The 14306-nt window shown below is 45.8% G+C and overlaps 1 protein-coding gene across 2 annotated transcripts in view; it reads left to right on the top strand.

Moving 5' to 3' along the window:
* Window positions 1-7924: 7924 nt before the first annotated feature.
* znf395b (zinc finger protein 395b) overlaps window positions 7925-14306 on the top strand; it is an 81565-nt gene continuing 75183 nt past the window's right edge. Inside the window, exon 1 of one of the 2 annotated variants that reach the window (XM_052524332.1) lies at window positions 7925-8083. The gene's annotated coding sequence lies outside the window, so the exon portion shown is untranslated. The remainder of the gene's footprint in view (window positions 8084-14306) is intronic. The other variant, XM_052524334.1, reaches the window with a different exon arrangement.

Consider the following 14306-nt stretch of genomic DNA (forward strand, 5'->3'; position numbering starts at 1 on the left):
TATATGTTATATTATATGTTATATTATATGTTATATTATATGTTATGTTATATGTTATGTTATATGTTATGTTATATGTTATATGTTATATTATATGTTATATTATATGTTATATTATATGTTATATTATATGTTATGTTATATGTCACTCACTAACCAGGTTTCCATCCAACATTTCTATGTGAGTAAAGTACAATAATGTCACAACAGGCCTGATGGAAACCACACATTTTTCGTTAAACTTTCAAAAAAATGTCGACATAATAAAAGGTGAGATTTTTTTTTTTGTTGTAAAATTAATTGTGTGACAAATGTCGGTAGGGGAACAGTTTTTTTTAAATGCGTAAATGTTGATTATAATAGTCATCATATTGAACTATACTTGGTGTCATCTTATGACATGTTATGTGCTCCTCCCACTACGACTAAACCAGGTTATTAGGATACAGATGAATAAATACATGATGATGAACGTCCCAGGGAGGTGAATGGTCCTGTATGGCTTAGTTGGTAGAGCAAAGGCACCAGCAATGCCAGGATAGTGTGTTTAATTCCCGGTGGCCACCCATAAGGGACTGTAAATTGCTTTGAATAAAAGTGTCTGCTAAATGGAATTATTATTCTACAAATTGCAAGGCGATAATTGAGATGTTCCTTTTCAAATAAATATTGAGGGTTTTATTCTGGTGATATGATGATTGATGCTTTGCTACGGTTTGACAAATAATAATTTAGTCATGTAGGCTATAAGCTACCCGCACTATATCTGCGAGCTGTTGGCTAGAGCACACGTGTCCATACCAGAGTGGACACACGTGTCCATACCAGAGTGGGCACACGTGTCCATACCAGAGTGGGCACACGTGTCCATACCAGAGTGGGCACACGTGTCCATACCAGAGTGGGCACACGTGTCCTTACCAGAGTGGGCACACGTGTCCATACCAGAGTGGGCACACGTGTCCATACCAGAGTGGGCACACGTGTCCATACCAGAGTGGGCACACGTGTCCATACCAGAGTGGGCACACGTGTCCTTACCAGAGTGGGCACACGTGTCCATACCAGAGTGGGCACACGTGTCCATACCAGAGTGGGCACACGTGTCCATACCAGAGTGACACACGTGTCCTTACCAGAGTGGGCACACGTGTCCATACCAGAGTGGGGCACACGTGTCCATACCAGAGTGGACACACGTGTCCATACCAGAGTGGGCACACGTGTCCATACCAGAGTGGACACACGTGTCCTTACCAGAGTGGGCACACGTGTCCATACCAGAGTGGGCACACGTGTCCATACCAGAGTGGGCACACGTGTCCATACCAGAGTGGGCACACGTGTCCATACCAGAGAGGGCACACGTGTCCATACCAGAGTGGGCACACGTGTCCATACCAGAGTGGGCACACGTGTCCATACCAGAGTGGGCACACATGTCCATACCAGAGTGGGCACACGTGTCCATACCAGAGTGGGCACACATGTCCATACCAGAGTGGGCACACGTGTCCTTACCAGAGTGGGCACACGTGTCCTTACCAGAGTGGGCACACGTGTCCATACCAGAGTGAGCACACGTGTCCATACCAGAGTGGGCACACGTGTCCATACAAGAGAGGGCACACGTGTCCATACCAGAGTGGGCACACATGTCCATACTAGAGAGGGCACACGTGTCCATACCAGAGTGGGTACACGTGTCCATACCAGAGAGGGCACACGTGTCCATACCAGAGAGGGCACACGTGTCCATACCAGAGTGGGCACACATGTCCATACCAGAGAGGGCACACGTGTCCATACCAGAGAGGGCACACGTGTCCATACCAGAGAGGGCACACGTGTCCATACCAGAGAGGGCACACTCACTATATAGTGCACATTGTTTTTAGTGAGAATATCGTCAGTAGAGTTGAAAATCCGATGGAATCACGTTTAACTTAGATTTTTTATTCGGTATGTGGGAATTGAACAGTAAACTGTGGTTTTATGTGTACTCCCATCATCACGCACAGCCTTTATCTGCAACAGGACAATTTGATGAAAATCTGGTGGAAAATGCACATGTTGTTTTATGCATATTTTTTTCCTGAAAAAAAAATATGAAGACAACATGCAACAATTTCTAAGACTTTGCTGAGTTACAGTTCATATACAGTTAAAGCAGGGGGACACGTCTGGCACTGCAGGATTTGAGTCCCTGGCGGCGTAGTGTGTTACTGGATGGTAGACTTTGTTACTTTGGTCCCAGCTCTCTGCAGGTCATTCACTAGGTCCCCCCCCGTGTGGTTCTGGGATTTTTGCTCACCGTTCTTGTGATAATTTTGACCCCACGGGGTGAGATCTTGCGTGGAGCCCCAGATCGAGGGAGATTATCAGTGGTCTTGTATGTCTTCCATTTCCTAATAATTGCTCCCACAGTTGATTTCTTCAAACCAAGCTGCTTACCTATTGCAGATTCAGTCTTCCCAGCCTGGTGCAGGTCTACAATTTTGTTTCTGGTGTCCTTTGACAGCTCTTTGGTCTTGGCCGTAGTGGAGTTTGGAGAGTGACTGTTTGAGGTTGTGGACAGGTGTCTTTTATACTGATAACAAGTTCAAACAGGTGCCATTAATACAGGTAACGAGTGGAGGACAGAGGAGCCTCTTAAAGAAGAAGTTACAGGTCTGTGAGAGCCAGAAATCTTGCTTGTTTGTAGGTGACCAAATACTTATTTTCCACCATAATTTGCAAATAAATTCATTTAAAATCCTACAATGTGATTTTCTGGATTTTTTTCTCATTTTGTCTGTCATAGTTGAAGTGTACCTATGATGAAAATTTACAGGCCTCTCTCATCTTTTTTAAGTGGGAGAACTTGCACAATTGGTGGCTGACTAAATACTTTTTTGCCCCACTGTATAAGGCAGTCAGTCAATTGAAATAAATTGAAATAAATGCATTAGGTCTATACACTGGGAGCCAGTCCCAGCCAATCAGAAAAGTTTTTCCACACAAAAGGGACAAATATTCCACAGCACCATGCCCTCCACCTTCAGACGATCACACAGGTGAAGAAGACACGTGGAAGTCTTGGGCTGCCACGGTTACACGTGTTCTGCGGTTGTGAGGCCAGCTGTCACGCCCTGGTCTTAGTATTTTGTGTTTTCTTTATTATTTTGGTTTTGTATCATTCGTTATTATCTTTATTAAAGCTGTATCGAAATAACCACGCTGCATTTTGGTCCTCCTCTCTTTCATCGGAAGAAAACCTTAACACCAGTTGGACGTACTGCCAAATACTCCAAAATAACATTGGAGGCGGCTTATGGTAGAGAAATGAACATTCAATTCCCTGACAATAGCTCTGGTGGACATTCCTTCAGTCAGCATGCAGCATTTTCCCTCAACTTGAGACATCTGTGGCGCACCTGTGTAATGATCATGCTGTGTAATCAGCTTCTTAATATGCCACACCTGTCAGGTGGATGGATTATCTTGACAAAAGTGAAATGCTCACTAACAAGGATGTAAACAAATTTGAGAGAAATAAGCTTTTTGTGCCTAAGGAACATTTCTGGGATCTTTTATTTCAGCTCATGAAACATGGGACCAACACTTTACACGTTGTGTTTTATATTTTTTGTTCAGTGCAGCATATTTACATGAAAATCTGTCACCAATTGGATGGACTGACAGTCATTCAATTAGATCATGTCAGTTCAAAAAATGTTAATTGGTAAATGAGTCTCGTTAGTCTAGCCAGGGTGAATCAGTGTAGATGTGTCAGGGTGAATCAGTGAAGATGTGTCAGGGTGAATCAGTGTAGATGTGCCAGGGTGAATCAGTGTAGATGTGCCAGGGTGAATCAGTGTAGATGTGCCAGGGTGAATCAGTGAAGATGTGCCAGGGTGAATCAGTGAAGATGTGTCAGGGTGAATCAGTGAAGATGTGTCAGGGTGAATCAGTGTAGATGTGCCAGGGTGAATCAGTGTAGATGTGCCAGGGTGAATCAGTGTAGATGTGCCAGGGTGAATCAGTGTAGATGTGCCAGGGTGAATCAGTGTAGATGTGCCAGGGTGAATCAGTGTAGATGTGCCAGGGTGAATCAGTGTAGATGTGCCAGGGTGAATCAGTGTAGATGTGCCACGGTGAATCAGTGAAGATGTGCCAGGGTGAATCAGTGAAGATGTGCCAGGGTGAATCAGTGAAGATGTGCCAGGGTGAAGATGTGCCAGGGTGAATCAGTGAAGATGTGCCGGAGTGAATCAGTGAAGATGTGCCAGGGTGAATCAGTGAAGATGTGCCAGGGTGAATCAGTGTAGATGTGCCAGAGTGAATCAGTGTAGATGTGCCAGAGTGAATCAGTGAAGATGTGCCAGGGTGAATCAGTGTAGATGTGCCAGGGTGAATCAGTGTAGATGTGCCAGGGTGAATCAGTGTAGATGTGCCAGGGTGAATCAGTGAAGATGTGTCAGGGTGAATCAGTGTAGATGTGCCAGGGTGAATCAGTGTAGATGTGCCAGGGTGAATCAGTGTAGATGTGCCAGGGTGAATCAGTGAAGATGTGTCAGGGTGAATCAGTGAAGATGTGTCAGGTGAATCAGTGTAGATGTGCCAGGGTGAATCAGTGTAGATGTGCCAGGGTGAATCAGTGTAGATGTGCCAGGGTGAATCAGTGTAGATGTGCCAGGGTGAATCAGTGTAGATGTGCCAGGGTGAATCAGTGTAGATGTGCCAGGGTGAATCAGTGTAGATGTGCCAGGGTGAATCAGTGTAGATGTGCCAGGGTGAATCAGTGAAGATGTGCCAGGGTGAATCAGTGAAGATGTGCCAGGGTGAATCAGTGAAGATGTGCCAGGGTGAATCAGTGAAGATGTGCCAGGGTGAATCAGTGAAGATGTGCCAGGGTGAATCAGTGTAGATGTGCCAGAGTGAATCAGTGTAGATGTGCCAGAGTGAATCAGTGAAGATGTGCCAGGGTGAATCAGTGTAGATGTGCCAGGGTGAATCAGTGTAGATGTGCCAGGGTGAATCAGTGTAGATGTGCCAGGGTGAATCAGTGAAGATGTGCCAGGGTGAATCAGTGTAGATGTGCCAGGGTGAATCAGTGTAGATGTGCCAGGGTGAATCAGTGTAGATGTGCCAGGGTGAATCAGTGAAGATGTGCCAGGGTGAATCAGTGTAGATGTGCCAGGGTGAATCAGTGTAGATGTGCCAGGGTGAATCAGTGTAGATGTGCCAGGGTGAATCAGTGAAGATGTGCCAGGGTGAATCAGTGTAGATGTGCCAGGGTGAATCAGTGTAGATGTGCCAGGGTGAATCAGTGAAGATGTGCCAGGGTGAATCAGTGAAGATGTGCCAGGGTGAATCAGTGTAGATGTGCCAGGGTGAATCAGTGTAGATGTGCCAGGGTGAATCAGTGTAGATGTGCCAGGGTGAATCAGTGTAGATGTGCCAGGGTGAATCAGTGAAGATGTGCCAGGGTGAATCAGTGAAGATGTGCCAGGGTGAATCAGTGTAGATGTGCCAGGGTGAATCAGTGTAGATGTGCCAGGGTGAATCAGTGAAGATGTGCCAGGGTGAATCAGTGTAGATGTGCCAGGGTGAATCAGTGTAGATGTGCCAGGGTGAATCAGTGAAGATGTGCCAGGGTGAATCAGTGAAGATGTGCCAGGGTGAATCAGTGAAGATGTGCCAGGGTGAATCAGTGTAGATGTGCCAGGGTGAATCAGTGTAGATGTGCCAGGGTGAATCAGTGAAGATGTGCCAGGGTGAATCAGTGAAGATGTGCCAGGGTGAATCAGTGTAGATGTGCCAGGGTGAATCAGTGTAGATGTGCCAAGGTGAATCAGTGAAGATGGGCCAGGGTGAATCAGTGAAGATGTGCCAGGGTAATTCAGTGTAGATGTGCCAGGGTGAATCAGTGTAGATGTGCCAAGGTGAATCAGTGAAGATGTGCCAGGGTGAATCAGTGACGATGTGCCAGGGTGAATCAGTGTAGATGTGCCAGGGTGAATCAGTGTAGATGTGCCAGGGTGAATCAGTGAAGATGTGCCAGGGTGAATCAGTGAAGATGTGCCAGGGTGAATCAGTGAAGATGTGCCAGGGTGAATCAGTGAAGATGTGCCAGGGTGAATCAGTGAAGATGTGCCAGGGTGAATCAGTGAAGATGTGCCAGGGTGAATCAGTGAAGATGTGCCAGGGTGAATCAGTGAAGATGTGCCAGGGTGAATCAGTGAAGATGTGCCAGGGTGAATCAGTGAAGATGTGCCAGGGTGAATCAGTGTAGATGTGCCAGGGTGAATCAGTGTAGATGTGCCAGGGTGAATCAGTGAAGATGTGCCAGGGTGAATCAGTGTAGATGTGCCAGGGTGAATCAGTGTAGATGTGCCAGGGTGAATCAGTGAAGATGTGCCAGGGTGAATCAGTGTAGATGTGCCAGGGTGAATCAGTGAAGATGTGCCAGGGTGAATCAGTGAAGATGTGCCAGGGTGAATCAGTGTAGATGTGCCAGGGTGAATCAGTGAAGATGTGCCAGGGGTGAATCAGTGTAGATGTGTCAGGGTGAATCAGTGTAGATGTGCCAGGGTGAATCAGTGAAGACGTGCCAGGTGAATCAGTGAAGATGTGCCAGGGTGAATCAGTGAAGATGTGCCAGGGTGAATCAGTGAAGATGTGCCAGGGTGAATCAGTGTAGACGTGCCAGAGTGAATCAGTGAAGATGTGCCAGGGTGTAGTGTTCATGGCCTAATTACCCACCAGGGCACCCACTCATTTTGTTAGTTCCTCTCACTCAGATATCACAGTAACATGGCATAAGATCGACTGAGGTGAATGAAGCTACAGCAACCAACGTTTTAATGGCTGGTGTAAATTTTGCTTGTTTTTGCTGTTCTCCAAATTGCATTTTAGAGTTTTTAAATTGCATAGTAATGCAGTACATGAGCTTCAACTTTCTTCCTGGATATATGTGTGTGGGAGGTTACCCCCTCCCCTCAGGACCCCTGAGGCGTTGCATGATGACGTTGCACAGGGAAACCCATTATGATGACGTTGCACAGGGAAACCCATTATGATGACGTTGCACAGGGAAACCCATTATGATGACGTTGCACAGGGAAACCCATTATGATGACGTTGCACAGGGAAACCCATTATGATGACGTTGCACAGGGAAACCCATTATGATGACGTTGCACAGGGAAACCCATTATGATGACGTTGCACAGGGAAACCCATTATGATGACGTTGCACAGGGAAACCCATTATGATGACGTTGCACAGGGAAACCCATTATGATGACGTTGCACAGGGAGACCCATTATGATGACGTTGCACAGGGAAACCCATTATGATGACGTTGCACAGGAAACCTATTATGATGACGTTGCACAGGGAGACCCATTATGATGACGTTGCACAGGGAAACCCATTATGATGACGTTGCACAGGAAACCCATTATGATGACGTTGCACAGGGAAACCCATTATGATGACGTTGCACAGGGAAACCCATTATGGTGACGTTGCACAGGGAGACCCATTATGATGACGTTGCACAGGGAGACCCATTATGATGACGTTGCACAGGGAAACCCATTATGATGACGTTGCACAGTGAAACCCATTATGATGACGTTGCACAGGGAAACCCATTATGATTACGTTGCACAGGGGAAACCCATTATGAACATTTTATATTTGAACAAAACTATCTTCACATTGAAAACACGCATCAAAAAAAAAAATCTGAAGAAGTAAAAATCTCTGGTTATTGTGTTTCATGTAGCCTATTTTCTGGCGCAGTTCTCCTCCGTCTGTCTGTGTCTGTGCGCGGAGGGTATCATTTTGAACTCGTAACCTATCACCCAGATCTGCCCTTGTGCAGTCTGATATCTCGCGCTGTGGCCAGCTGTCGCTCTCCGCACTGCTCCACCATACGCGCGCACGTAGCCACATCCGCACAGAGCGCATCCTGCAATCCGTTCCCCAACCAGCCACCCTTCCACTGGTAGTCATCAAGGCAGACCCGGTGGAGACGCCTACTTTCATTCACTCTCCAAACTGGACACAAGAATCTCGATCGCTCTAACGGTAAATATCATCATGTTTTATTATTAAATAGGATAGTAGTAATGTTTAGAAAATATTAATAACGTTAGTGAGGGGTTTGCTTTTTATACATGTTTGGGCATGTTTGTAATGAGGGGGATTTCAAATCGTTCTGGGTTGCCGGGTAGGATAGATGTTTTCATTGAGTTCATCGGTGTTGTTTTTGAGATTTCTCTATTTTCTTTTCACTATTACAACACATGACTTCGGACTAATACGAAAATGGCAATATTCTCAGGGAAATTATACTACTTTTTATTCAACATTAAGCGGATATGACTATTATCCCATCACCATCTCCAACGCTCCGGCCGAAACTCGTGTCCGAACACGTTGTCAGAAAGGGGTGTGTAGCCTGGAAAGAAGCTCTCAGCCAATGAGCGCCCGTCTCCTCCACAGTAGGGCTGTTTACTAGTGGACGTGAGCGCCTATTGACTAGACGACTATACCTCCAGGGTCTTTACTAGCCTATCGGCACAGTCCCCAAATAATGCCGTTTAAAACAAGTCTATGTTTTAAAATCATAAACGTTAGGTTAAACAGAAATGGGATATTGTGCTCCACTAAAAGCCAATCAGAGTCCACACAAACTGCACACTTGCTACCTCTCGGTCAGTCAGACAGAGAGGGTGTGTGATCTTAGAAAACAACACTCTCGGTACAGGATGATGTCATTGGTTGTGTGGTTGACTTTTAGGAATTTTCGCAACATCACTCCTTTGTTAGATGGAAACTGTAATTACACATGCCGATAAACATGTAATTACCAGTATTGATTGAAGTAAAACATTTTGTGCTGTGATTTACATTCCAAAACATTACATAATATTTATATGCACACAAAAAAACATTATTTGCTGCTTTCCTTACAATGAAGAGATGGCTTTTATTTTATGGTTCTAGAATAGCATAACTTTTATTTTATGGTTCTAGAATAGCATAACTTTTGTTCTATGGTTCTAGAATAGCAACTTTTTTTATGGTTCTAGAATAGCATAACTTTTGTTCTATGGTTCTAGAATAGCAACTTTTTTTATGGTTCTAGAATAGCATAACTTTTATTTTATGGTTCTAGAATAGCATAACCTTTGTTCTATGGTTCTAGAATAGCATAACTTTTATTCTAAGGTTCTAGAATTGCATAACTTTTATTCTATGGTTCTAGAATAGCATAACTTTTATTCTAATAGAACTTTATGATGTATCTTAGATTTTATTTATTTTTTATTCTGAGCTCCTCCAGCCTCTACCAGCAGCAGCACCATGGCAACCAAGAGACCAGAGGACAGGATCTCTTCTTCAGGACCACAGTCATGTCCCTCTACAGCAGTAAGACCCACAGACACCAGGCAGCTTGGGGCAGAGACACAGGAGAGACTGGTAAGTGGACCCATACAAGCAGAGATAGGAAGAAGGAATCCTTCATTCAATGTCAATATTTTGTGGGTATCTAAAAGTATTGTCACAGTTTTACTGTACAGGTGTCATTGTCTCAACTGTGCCTCCATCTCTGCGTCTCGCCCATATCTTATCAGTGTTGCACCTCTGTCCCTGTCTGTCTGCAGGTGTACATGCAGTGCTGTGGGCAGGAAGCCCCTAACTTGACAGAGAGGAACGGTCATAGGAAAATCATGGCTAGGAACCGTCAGGGCCCAGTCTTCGTGCCCCAGGGGAGAACTGAGAGGGTCTGGACCCACCCCCGGCTCCCCAGCAGACTACAACTCCCACAATACCCTCCTGCCCTGTGTCTGCCCCCTTACAGGTAGGCTCTCTCTCGCTGTGGGCATCCTTCAGCCTAAAGCTGTTCTTCATCTTGTCACACCACCTTACAACATCAACTGTTATCTTGGTACTCCTCAACGGAGTCTCCGTTCTTCATCTTGTCACACCACCTTACAACATCAACTGTTATCTTGGTACTCCTCAACGGAGTCTCCGTTCTTCATCTTGTCACACCACCTTACAACATCAACTGTTATCTTGGTACTCCTCAACGGAGTCTCCGTTCTTCATCTTGTCACACCACCTTACAACATCAACTGTTATCTTGGTACTCCTCAACGGAGTCTCCGTTCTTCATCTTGTCACACCACCTTACAACATCAACTGTTATCTTGGTACTCCTCAACGGAGTCTCCGTTCTTAATCTGCTCCTCTTCTTTAAGTTGTCTGTTTAGGTGAACATTGTGATCGTTGCCCCAAGACTAGATCCATCTTGTAATTAATGCCCCCCCCCTCCTCAGTTTCTGGAGCCCAGGGTCGGTGGAGATGGATGAAATCATGGCAGCCATGGTTCTGACCAGTCTGTCCTGCAGCCCTGTGGTCCAGAGTTCTCCTCAGAGTCAGAATGACTCGCTACCAGGTAGGTTAGTCAATAAATCAGAACCATCTTGCTCTTCCTTTTTTTCCTCACTCACTCACACACACACACACACTGACCCAGTACCAGGTAAGTCAGTGTGTCACGATCGTCGTATGGAATTGACCAAGGTGCAGCGTGGTGAGCGTACATTCTTACTGTCAACTGTCACAAACAAAACAATAACACAACAAAACGAACGTGAAGCTCAGTGAGGCTGTACGCACAAACGAAGACAACTACCCACAACTACCAAAAGGGAAAAAAAGGCTGCCTAAGTATGATTCCCAATCAGAGACAACGATAGACAGCTGTCCCTGATTGAGAACCATACCCAGCCAAAAACATAGAAACAAAGAACATAGAATGCCCACCCCACATCACACCCTGACCTAACCAAATAGAGAAATAAAACATCTCTCTAAGGTCAGGGCGTGACACAGTGAGGCAAACACACAGATAACCAATTGCAACCCAGGGTTTCACTTACACATTTACTCTTTGAGTTGCCCAACCTGCCCCTCGTCTCCCTGGAATTGGAACCTATTAAGACAGTGGTTGTAGCCCTGAACCAGCTCACCTGATTCACCTAATCAAGGGCTTGACAGTTGTAAATTTAAATCAGGTGTGCTAGCTCTGGAATGTTTAAAATACATGGAAAAGCTGAGGGTTCCTGAGGAGAAGTTAACCACCAACAGAAGTCCCCCTTCAAACATGGTTACATAGTAACCACCAACAGAAGCCCCCTCTCTAACATGGCTACATAGTAACCACCAACAGAAGCCCCCCTCTCAAACATGGCTACATAGTAACCACCAACAGAAGCCCCCTCTCTAACATGGCTACATAGTAACCACCAACAGAAGCCCCCTTCTCTAACATGGCTACATAGTAACCACCAACAGAAGCCCCCCCTCTCTAACATGGCTACATAGTAACCACCAACAGAAGCCCCCTCTCTCTAACATGGCTACATAGTAACCACCAACAGAAGCCCCCCCTCAAACATGGCTACATAGTAACCACCAACAGAAGCCCCCTCTCTAACATGGCTACATAGTAACCACCAACAGAACCCCCCTCTCTAACATGGCTACATAGTAACCACCAACAGAAGCCCCCTCTCTAACATGGTTACATAGTAACCACCAACAAAAGCCCCCTCTCTAACATGGCTACATAGTAACCACCAACAGAAGCCCCCTCTCTAACATGGTTACATAGTAACCACCAACAGAACCCCTCTCTCTAACATGGTTACATAGTAACCACCAACAGAAGCCCCCCCTCTCTCTAATATGGCTACATAGTAACCACCAACAGAACCCCCTCTCTCTAATATGGCTACATAGTAACCACCAACAGAAGCCCCCTCTCTCTAACATGGCTACATAGTAACCACCAACAGAAGCCCCCCTCTCTAACATGGTTACATAGTTACCACCAACAGAACCCCCTCTCTCTAACATGGCTACATAGTAACCACCAACAGAACCCCCCTCTCTAACATGGCTACATAGTAACCACCAACAGAACCCCCCCTCTCTAACATGGTTACATAGTAACCACCAACAGAACCCCCCCCTCTCTAACATGGTTACATAGTAACCACCAACAGAAGCCCCCCTCTCTCTAATATGGCTACATAGTAACCACCAACAGAACCCCCCTCTCTCTAATATGGCTACATAGTAACCACCAACAGAAGCCCCCCTCTCTAACATGGCTACATAGTAACCACCAACAGAAGCCCCCCCTCTCTAACATGGTTAAATAGTAACCACCAACAGAAGCCCCCCTCTCTAACATGGTTACATAGTAACCACCAACAGAACCCCTCTCTCTAACATGGTTACATAGTAACCACCAACAGAAGCCCCCCTCTCTCTAATATGGCTACATAGTAACCACCAACAGAACCCCCTCTCTCTAATATGGCTACATAGTAACCACCAACAGAAGCCCCCCTCTCTAACATGGCTACATAGTAACCACCAACAGAAGCCCCCACTCTCTAACATGGTTACATAGTAACCACCAACAGAAGCCCCCTCTCTCTAACATGGTTACTGGCAGAACCCCCTCTCTCTATGGTTACATAGTAACCACCAACAGAACCCCTCTCTCTAACATGGTTACATAGTAACCACCAACAGAACCCCCCTCTCTCTAACATGGCTTACATAGTAACCACCAACAGAACCCCCCTTATGGCTACATAGTAACCACCAACAGAAGCCCCCCCTCTCTAACATGGTTACATAGTAACCACCAACAGAAGCCCCCCCTCTCTCTAATATGGCTACATAGTAAATGACCACCAACAGAACCCCCCTCTCAAACATGGCTACATAGTAACCACCAACAGAACCCCCCTCTCTAACATGGCTACATGGTAACCACCAACAGAATCCCCCCTCTCTAACATGGCTACATAGTAACCACCAACAGAAGCCCCCTCTCTCTAACATGGTTACATAGTAACCACCAACAGAAGCCCCCTCTCTCTGGCTGCATGGCTACATAGTAACCACCAACAGAACCCCCCCTCTCTAACATGGCTACATAGTAACCACCAACAGAACCCCCCCTCTCTAACATGGCTACATAGTAACCACCAACAGAACCCCCTCTCTAATATGGCTACATAGTAACCACCAACAGAACCCCCTCTCTAACATGGTTACATAGTAACCACCAACAGAACCCCTCTCTCTAATATGGCTACATAGTAACCACCAACAGGCTAAGTAACCACCCCCCCTCTCTAACATGGCTACATAGTAACCACCAACAGAAGCCCCCCTCTCTAACATGGCTACATAGTAACCACCAACAGAAGCCCCCTCTAACATGGCTACATAGTAACCACCAACAGAAGCCCCCCTCTTCAAACATGGCTACATAGTAACCACCAACAGAAGCCCCCTCTCTAACATGGCTACATAGTAACCACCAACAGAAGCCCCCTCTCTAACATGGTTTACATAGTAACCACCAACAGAAGCCCCCTCTCTAACATGGTTACATAGTAACCACCAACAGAACCCCCCTCTCTCTCTAATATGGCTACATAGTAACCACCAACAGAACCCCCTCTCTAACATGGCTACATAGTAACCACCAACAGAAGCCCTCTCTCTAACATGGCTACATAGTAACCACCAACAGAACCCCCCTCTCTCTAACATGGCTACATAGTAACCACCAACAGAAGCCCCCTCTCTCTAATATGGTTACATAGTAACCACCAACAGAACCCCCCTCTCTCTAATATGGCTACATAGTAACCACCAACAGAAGCCCCCTCTCTCTAATATGGCTACATAGTAACCACCAACAGAAGCCCTCTCTCTAACATGGCTACATAGTAACCACCAACAGAAGCCCCCTCTCTAACATGGCTACATAGTAACCACCAACAGAACCCCCTCTCTCTAATATGGCTGCATGTAGTAGCCACCAACAGAAGCCCCCTCTCTCTAACATGGCTACATAGTAACCACCAACAGAAGCCCCCTCTCTCTAATATGGCTACATAGTAACCACCAACAGAACCCCCTCTCTCTAACATGGCTACATAGTAACCACCAGCACCCCCTCTCTCTAACAGAAGTAACCACCAACAGAACCCCCCTCTCTCTAATGGCTACATAGTAACCACCAACAGAAGCCCCCTCTCTAACACATAGTAACCACCAACAGAAGCCCCCTCTCTAACATGGTTAAATAGTAACCACCAACAGAAGCCCCCTCTCTAACATGGTTACATAGTAACCACCAACAGAACCCCCTCTCTCTAACATGGTTATTAGTAACCACCAACAGAAGCCCCCTCTCTCTAAT

The sequence above is a fragment of the Oncorhynchus keta genome, chromosome 8 (assembly GCF_023373465.1).
Source record: "Oncorhynchus keta strain PuntledgeMale-10-30-2019 chromosome 8, Oket_V2, whole genome shotgun sequence".
In the NCBI taxonomy this organism is placed as follows: Eukaryota; Metazoa; Chordata; class Actinopteri; order Salmoniformes; family Salmonidae; genus Oncorhynchus; species Oncorhynchus keta.